This window comes from Euprymna scolopes, chromosome 11 (genome assembly GCF_053919585.1).
Source record: "Euprymna scolopes isolate OS-2025 chromosome 11, ASM5391958v1, whole genome shotgun sequence".
NCBI classification, from domain to species: Eukaryota; Metazoa; Mollusca; class Cephalopoda; order Sepiida; family Sepiolidae; genus Euprymna; species Euprymna scolopes.
The window spans coordinates 147,402,106-147,411,979 of NC_136492.1; positions in this window are offsets into that span (position 1 = coordinate 147,402,106).

The following is a 9,874-nucleotide window of genomic DNA, read 5'->3' on the forward strand; positions in this document are numbered from 1 at the left end:
GTATCCTGTATCTCTATAAAGCCACTATTAGCCAATGCATGGAGTATTGTTTCGCATTTGTGCTGGTACATGTGCCACTAGTCTCTCGCTCTTAGATAGAGTTAAAAATAGCGCCGCTAACCAAATAGGCTCCACACTATCAGCCAAACTCCAACCTTTGTCCTATCGCCTGTTTTACAAGTACTTTAATGGTAAGTGCTTGGACGAACTCAAAGCACTAGTACCCCTTCGACGTAAATACCCCCGACAAACCAGACAAGCAGAAAAATCACACTCCTAGATGCCAAAAAGCCTTCTACTCAAATAGCTTCTTCCCACAAACTGCTAGACTTTGGAATTTTTTCTTAGGCTCTTGCTTCTCTGACTGTACTGACATGCAGAAGTTCAAGTGAAATATGAACAGACATCTTGCTGCCTAACCCCCTACTTAGTATCCCGGCAAATCTGATCCCAACTAGTAGCCTTTTGTGCCTTGTTTGGAGTGAATAAATTGTAAGAATAAACAAAAATGGAACCATGCAAATGTCTGCATTATGAATACGAAGATAAATGATACACAAAAAAAAACAAAAACAAAACAGAGCCAATAGTGGAAAATGAAAATCATAAAATCCTCTCTGATATGACAGTACAAAAAGACAAATTCATTCAAGTTAGGAGTATAATCAGCAATATAGAAAAAAACGTGCAAATAATTACATGATGAAGATCAAGACGCAAAAAGCATGAAGTAAATACAAATCCGAGAGAACTGACTCTTTTAGAAACTCTGATCCTGTTCCTTCAGTAAAAAAATTGTTGTGAAAGGTCAATGAGGATGGCGGTACAGAGAAGAGAGAGCTGCATCCAAACTTCCGAGAATACTGGAGTCTTAAGAAGGGTTATCGCCACTTACCTATTAGAAAAAACAAAACAAATGCTGTCATCAATGAGAATGTAAAATGTTAAGATTGTTATATATATGAAAGATATTTTACTGCGGACTTTCGATTTGGAACTTCCGGTTTGTCCAAGGTTTTCCGGTAAATGGCTTTCCCTTAATAAAATGTATTAATAATCTCGGTCCAATGTTTATCTCTTTCTTTGTACCTTTTCTAAAGGACAGCAGGATCTCTACTCTCTCATGATAACATGGAACACAGAGCTGAAAGATAAGAACAAATTATTTCATCATTATAGCACTATCAAACGCTTAAACAAAGTTTATCTCCACGTAATATCCAATCAGGTGTATGAAACAATAATACTTCAGAGATGATAACAATAAAACACTCAAGAAGAACAAGAAAACATAATAAAAGGAATACTCACCTGGATCCTTCATAAATTTGACAAAAGAATCAAGAACTTGGATCAAAGAATTAGGAAACTAATAACAGTGAACAATATACTGAAGTCAAAAAATCTGACGTAATATGAAAAGAGTGGCCAACCTACTAGGTTCTATATTGTCAACCAAACTCCAACTTCTGCCCCACTAACATTGCATTCGACAAAATCAAAGCACTTGTACCCCTTGATGTAGATATCCCCGACTGATCCGATAGACAATTAACGAAATCCCGCCTGTAGAGTTTCCAGATGTCTGAAAGATTTCTACTCAAATAGTTTCTTCCCTTGCACTGCTAGACTTTGGAATTCCCTTCCGGGTTCCTGCTTCCCCGACTGTAGTGACATGCAGAAAGTCAAGTGTAATGTGAATAGTTATCTTGCTGCTTAACTCCCTAGATAGTATCTCTGCAAATCTTGTCCCAATTAGTAGCCCTTAACATCAAAGTGGCATTGGGCTTTGTTTGAGATGAAATAACAATAAAATGATGATTTTGTGATAAATGGACAACACTTTCTTTCACAAAAGAAATTGATTTGCTATGATGAGAATCATCTATGCTTTTAGTTCCACACATCAGGTAATCGTCTCATCCTCAGCATCTCATCCTCAGCATCAAATTCCATTTGAAACTGATTTCTATAAATTGTCTTGCGCTTCATATTGGTCCAAGAAAATTATGATGGCTGAATCATTTTGTATTGCATGAATTTTCATAATTAACGCAAAGTTTTCCTCTTCCGCATCTCGGTATCATTTACGAAATCCAAACAACTGGAAAAATAAATCCACACAATAACAAACAAATCGAACCAAAATTAAAATAAATAATAAAAAAACACTTCGATTTTGTCTTCTTTCTCAACATGGACACTTTCCATTTCTTGCTTTGTAATAGTCTTCTCTGACACGTTTATGAAATAAATGTTTGAAAAGTTTATCCTTTAACCACAATCAAGTGGTAATTCCTCAGTTCGATTTTATTTTTCCTCTTAGTTGGGTCTGAGTAATTGGTTATACAGATACAATCATTGACCAATGAATCAACTCGCATGCTGAGTTCAAAATTTACCGAAATATTGTTTTTTACATTCTGAAATTTATTATCATGGAGATCTACCCCTTTGCCTTAGTGGACATGGACTCGTCCTGGTACTATGAATAGACAGACTCGTTATAAACAATCCAGAAACAGTCTCTAACAATCCATTAATTCTGATGACAACTTGTGTCCAATCCATCGCATACAACAAAACGTTTGCAAACGATATTGTTTGGTTGCAGAATACATTAGGTCAATATTTCAGTGCTTATATTGTTATATATATATATATATATATATATATATATATATATATATATATATATATATATATATATATATATATATATATATATATTATTGTGTTTGGTTTCTGTCTACGAAGTTTCCCAAAATTTCTGTTCCTTTTTTATAAACATTAAAAATAGTTTTGCATTTTTACATCTGTAGGACTGACCTGAGTCACCCCGAAAAGCCAAAAAGTAGGACAAAAATAATACCATTCCCCAAGAAATAATAGTTTCTTAGCCCCTCTCTTTCTCTTTCTCATAAAACGGACACAAACAAGGAACTGCTATCCAGAGGTCTTCATCATCTCCCTCTCCCTCTCTCTCTCTCTGTAACCAATCCCTAGCCAGCATGACAGGCGAGTAGGCAGTACACTCTTAGCCCCGAAACCAACGAGACGTATGTTGCCGGTGAACATTATTAACAAGAGGTGTACTCACTCCAAAATGTAAAGAGGCAAATAAAGTTCTTTCCTTTTAAAGGTTAACATTTGTATTACTTTTTTTATTCCAACAACAACGAATGAAGACAAGTGCCAGCCAGTTTTACGACGGTGAACCCTAGAAAAGAACAATGCAACCTGACAAATATTAACCGGAATAAAAGGAAATGAAACACAACTGCTGGAGAATTCAAGAAAATGCAAGTAACTTTTCAGCTTCACGTTGCAAACGTTTTTAAAAAAAAACAGAACCTTCAACGTAAGAAAAACAGAAACTACATTTTTTCCTCCTTTCTTCATATATATATATATATATATATATATATATATATATATATATATATATATATATATATATATATATATATATATATACACAAAAATGGAAGAAGCCTGGTTGCAGCAAATTAATATAAAAACTCCAGAATTCATGGAAACGGCATTGAATGGCTGGTTTTCCATTCTGGAAGCACAATTCCACTTACGCAACATAACAGCTTCAACAACGAAATTCTTCACAGTGATATCATCTATGCTTGCAGATGTGGTAGCAAAAATACCAATACACCCTTTGGAGCAAAGAACTATGAAGAACTAAAATGTTTCTTAATTGAAACACATGAAAGAACAAAACCGCACTTGCTTGACAAATTGATGTCAACCACCTCCATTACAGGCTGTCCTTCCATATACCTTCAAGAGATGCTGTCAATAGCAAAATGAATAGGTATCGGCGAAGAAATTGTAATTCACAAATTTCTACAAACCCTACCAGCCACAATTTCCCTTGTCATAGCCTCACAAAAAGAATGAAACCCATCTCAGCTTGGAAAACTTGCAGATGAACTCATGCCCTTGCTTAACAATATTAATCTGACAGCGTTTACCACACAGCACATGCAGAAAACAGGTAAAAACAAAAGCAACGTTCATAAACCGATAAGCATTAATGCCTACTTTCCTTAACAAAAAACAAAAATATATAGAACACACCTCTACTTTGCCGAGCAAGCTAGAACTAGCAAACCCTCGTGTAAATGGTCGAAGAAGCAGAACATAAAAATATTACCAAGCTCGCGTCCACCCACGCCAACACAAACTGACTCGGAAAACTAGCAGCACAAACCATGTCTGTCCCTTTGAGTTCGCCACTACTACGGATCAATGCACGATTAGGGACAGCAACATTAAAATTCATAGTAGATACTGGTGCTAGTATCTCAATAATACCGGCGTCCATGTAAAACGGTATCACGTTAAAACCAACACCAATTTCACTCACTACTGCTAATGGAGAGAGAATAAAAGCTACGGCCAAGCAAATCTGGAAATTGGAATACCAAGTTTGAGAAGGTCATTTTCCAGGGCATTTGTGGTCCCAGACATCACCACTCGCCTCCTCTAACTTGACTTCTTAAATAAATTTGGCCTTACAATTGATTGCAAAAACAGAACAATTTACGACCCAGTAACAACCACTAGAACGAAATTAATGTTAAACACGACAGCTCCAGTAAACGTGGTTAAAAACAAAGTAGAACTACCCAAATTCATTCAAACCAGCCTAGAGAAATACCCGGAAATTGTCAACTTCTGCGGTGTTTATCACAGAATAGAGACAGGTATCTACTCACCAGTTTTTGCCAAATCCAGACAACTGTCTTCTGAAACACCAACGACGACCAAAGAAGAATTTAAAAAACTCATAAACAAAGGCATTATAACTCCTTCAGATATCTGGTACCTAAACAGAGTGGATGATATCGTTGTTGTGGAGACTACCGCACCCTAAACAGCATCACTAAAAGTAATAGATACCCCATATCCAACGTAAACTCATTTACAACTAAACTCACTAATAAACAGCGATTTTGCAAAATTGATTTAATTTCAGAGTATCATCAAATCAAGATGATGTTCCCAAAACCGCTGTTATTTCACCGATAGGACTTTTTTAGTATGAATTTAGGCCATTTGGATTTAAAAATTCTTCGGCAACTTTTCAAAGATACATGGACAGGATTTTTCGGGATATTGACTGTGTCTTTATATATATAGATGATATATTAATCTTCAGCAAAGATGAGCAAACCCACGAGAGAGATATAGACACAGTTTTTTGAATCTTACAAGAAAATAACCTAAAAATATAATCATCGAAATCTATTTTCAATGTAACATCATTAGGCTTCAGAATTAATTTAAAAGGAATCAAGCCAACTGAGAATAAAATCAAAGAAATAAAATCTTTTCCGTGTCCTAAAGAGGCTAAAAGCTTATGCAGCTTTCTCGGTATGGTAGGATTTTACAGAAAATTAATACCAGGATTTGCGAAGTTGGTTTTACCTTTATCTGAAAGAATGAGACTAACACCTAGAGGATTAATCAACCTGAATACTTTGGAAAAAACAATCCTTTTCTAACATTGCAAAATACTTGGTTAGCTAACAGAATTACCCAATCCTCAACCAACTTGTACACAATATAAACTGGTCATGGACAGCAGCAAATATGCTATAGGCGCTGCTTTACATTAAGTCATAAATGGAACTTCAACACCAATAGGATTTTTCTCAAAGGAGCTGACGGCAACGCAGACGAGATATTCCACTTTCGACCATGAACTTTTAGCAGCATATTTAACGGTATTACATTTTCGCCACTTCATAGAAAGTCGCAAAATGTTACTTCTGACAGATCACAAGCCAATATGCGGTGAATTCCACAGTCTAAAACCTGCAAAATCAGATAGACAACAAAGACAGCTAGCAATTATTACAGAACTAATTTCAGACATAGCCCATGTGAAGGATAACCAAACTATAGTTGCAGATTGTCTATCTCGCTGAACATTTACTGTACAAATAGATATATACGACCTCCCAGCACTGGCAGATGCAAAAAAATCAGACACTGAAATTCAGTCCTTTTCAGATTTAAAGAAATTCACATTATCTGGAAAAGATCAATTTGTGTTATGTGATCAACGTCATAACCTAGACCTTTTGTACCATGCACATAACGAAAATCTATCTTGGACAGTTTACATTCAGTATCACATCCTGGAATAAAATCATCTATCAAAATGATAAAGGCTAAATTTTACTGGCAGAATTATGTGCATCATGCACATCTTGTCAACAAGCAAAAATATACAGACATACAAAATCACCAGTACAAACGTTGGAAATACCATCATCAAAATTCCATACTGTACACATTGATATAATTATACCACTACCCCCAGCAAAAAGCTCCAACAATCCTTATATCAATCCATGTCGGTATATTTTAACATGTATAGATCGAACCAGTCGATGGATAGAAGCACAACCCATAGTAGATATTACAGCACAAACTGTAGCAGAAGCTTTTGTAAACATGTGAATTACCTGCTTTGGTGTTCTTCTCGATGTCATAACAGACAGAGACACACAATTTGAAAGCTAATTATTCTTTGAACTATCAAAAATTATTGGATTTTATAGGTTACAAACGAACGGCCTATCATCCGCAATGCAACGGACTCATAGAAAGAGCCCACAGAACTATTAAAGCGGCTATAATGGCCGAAAAAGAATGTTGGATTTCAGCTCTATTAATAGTACTCCTTGGAATTCGAAGTATGCCAAACTGCTACAATTTTTCTTCTTTTTACCACAGCTAATGATACATACGGAAAATGTAGAAACGGTTACACAGAATTTTACAAGAAAACTGCATAAAACTATGGCAAAGTTTGATCTGACAAACTTTTCAAACAGAGAAAAATCAACAAGAAAATCATACGTTCCAGATCAACTTCAAACCTGTAATAAAGTTTGCGTTAGGATAGACCATGTTCGAAAACTGTTAGAAGCACTCTATTCAGGTCGTTACATGGTACTCGAATGAACACCAAAATATTTCTTAATAGAAACTAACCCAAACACGCATAAACAAGTTTCAATAGACCTTTTGAAAGTTTACATTGAAAATGCATTACAAATACAGCTATAAATACAATTAAAAAGCCTGATAATATTTTACCTGCTGTAAAAGTGCCAGAAAATAAAATAAAATAAAAGAACTTCAGGTAGGAGAGTCACATGGAAAAAAGATAATGAATACATTTATTATTAAACTAAAAAAAAAAAAACACTCCATGAATTGGTAGGGGAATAAAAACCAAGAAGTAGGACGAAAATAATACCATTCCCCAAGAAATAATAGTTTCTTAGCCCCTCTCTTTCTCTTTCTCATAAACCAGACAGAAACCAGAAACTACCACCCAGAGTCCCTCATCATCTCCCTCCCTCTCTCTCTTTCTCTCTCTTTCTCCTTAACCAATCCCTAGCCAGCATGACAGGCGAGTAGGCAGTACACTCTTAGCCCTGAAACCACCGATATGTATGTTACCGGTGAACATTATTAACAAGAGTTGTACTCACTCCAACATGTACAAAGGCAAATAAAGTTCTTTCCTTTTAAAGGTTAACATTTGTATTACTTTTATTATCCCAACAACAACTAATGAAGACAAGTGCCAGCAAGTGTTACAGATTTGTCATTTATTGTCGATTACATCTTGGCAATGACAATTGGCTTTCTCTGAAATTTAAATAGTAATAAGCATCCTCATGATTCCAGTACTCTTCCCGCTCTGCCAATAAGTGTCTGGATGGTGCTCTTTTCTTGATCCTCCTATCCTCTTATTCATTGTTCAATATCGACTGAAGCTGAAACTATATGTGCTTTTTTTAGGATTTGTCTAATTTAAGTTATTTTCCTCTCTTTTTCAAAATGAGTGCTCCTACAATTATTGGTATTACATTAATCGAATTCATGTTCTATATTCCTGTAAGCAAGATTCTTACATTTGCCTGCTTTTTTCCGTCCCACTGATCTTCACCATGTGCTAGGAAGGAATAATCTACAATTTGGTATGCTTTTTTTCTTATTAAGAATTATTGTGTCCTGGTTTGATTGGTTGTATTTCCACATCCTAGAGGATTCAAGGATTTGCATTTTCTACCATCTGTACAATTTGTGTGCATGTTCAAAAAGAAGAAGTTTGGATAGTTCCCACAATCCTGGGAGTATGGCAACAAGATGTCGGTTAACTTTACACTTGAACTTCTGCATGTCAGTACAGCTGGGGAAGCAGAAACCCGGAAGGGAATTCCAAAGTCTAGCTGTTCTGGGTAAAAAACTACTGAAATAGAAGGCTCTCTTACATCTAGGGATCTCAACTGTGTAGGGGTGGGATTTTGCTGCTTGTCGGGTTTGTCAGGGGTATTTATATCGAGGGGGTACAAGTGCTTGCAGCTCGTCAGAACACACACCATTAAAGTACTTGTAGAACAGGCAGAGGGATGCTACATTTCGTCGATGGGACAGAGGCTGAAGCTTAGATGCCAGTTCAGGGCCTATCAGGTTGGCGACTCTCTTTTTAACCTTGTCTCAGAGTAAGAGACTAGTAGTAGATGCACCAGCCCAAATATGGCAACAATACTCCATACATGGGCGAATGGTGGCCTTATAGCGGTACAGGATATTTTCGGACAGTAGTAGTTTTCTAGCATGGTAGAGAGAGACTACCGTTTTCGCAGCGATCCTGGCAATGCTCTCAATGTAATTGTTCCAACAATGTTTCCTGTGAACGTTAGGCCGAGGAGTTTAAAAGATGTACTTTCAGATAATGAATCTTTGGCCATTGCTATTGGTGGTAGAGAAGGTTTCTTATAGTTATTGAAGGAAACAAGTTTAGTCTTGGCAGCATTGAATGTGACCATCCATTTTTGTCCCCATTCCACTACAAACTGGAGGTCATCCTCTACTGTTTCTGTCATTTCTTTAAATATGTGTTCATTTTTTTCCTGTCATGTCTATTATAGAGCTCGGCTGTTGTTTGAAACGTATATTTGCACAGAATAACCTTTCTAAAATCATGAATAAAAAAACTATACTTAAATAAAAATCGTTCTTTAGCAGTATTGGCCGCAGAAGATTCAGCTTCCATTTCGACTTAAGTGTAAATCATAGCACTTTTTTTATTGCTTACTGAAACAGCATGAAGTAAATTAAATTGTTATTCCTTGTTGATAGCGTTAATGTCTCTTATTGTTCGACTACAGAAGAGACCACATTACAGCAATCAAATTGTATTTAGGGAAATGCTGATGGCTGTGTGATTTTGAGGTCATGAGAGTCGCTTGTTTAGAATGGTTTATCCCTTTGCACACTTTTCCTATCCAAACAATCCAAGAAGAAAGAAAGTGCCAAAGTTTGGTTTTAACAATAATTGGCATAAGATTTTATTGTCTGTATTCCTCTCAAAGACTGGATTTGATTATTTATATATTCCATTCATTTAATTATGGCCATATAGGTATTTCATTAAAAACAAAAAAAACAAAAAAAACATAAGACGATCAGAAATACTAGTTTTCAGACATGTTTTCCTAGTAGGCATTTAAAGGCATATACAGTATTACTGGGTTTTAGCAAATTGTCACTGAACGTCAGGTTACTACGTATTATTAAACTAGTTGTTTTAGATTTTTTTAATCTATCTCTATATCTATAAAAGTGAGAATGTGTGTGCGTGTGTGTGAGGACAATTCTCAACCTATATACTCAACGAATTTTTGATCTACATACATGCAATTTGGCATATAGGGTATCCACACATGTGGAAAACATTTTACTCGGTGTTCATCCGAAAAAAAGGATTACTATAGGGACAAAATTGAAAAATTGCTACTTGGAGGTCATAGTGTTACGTTGTTGC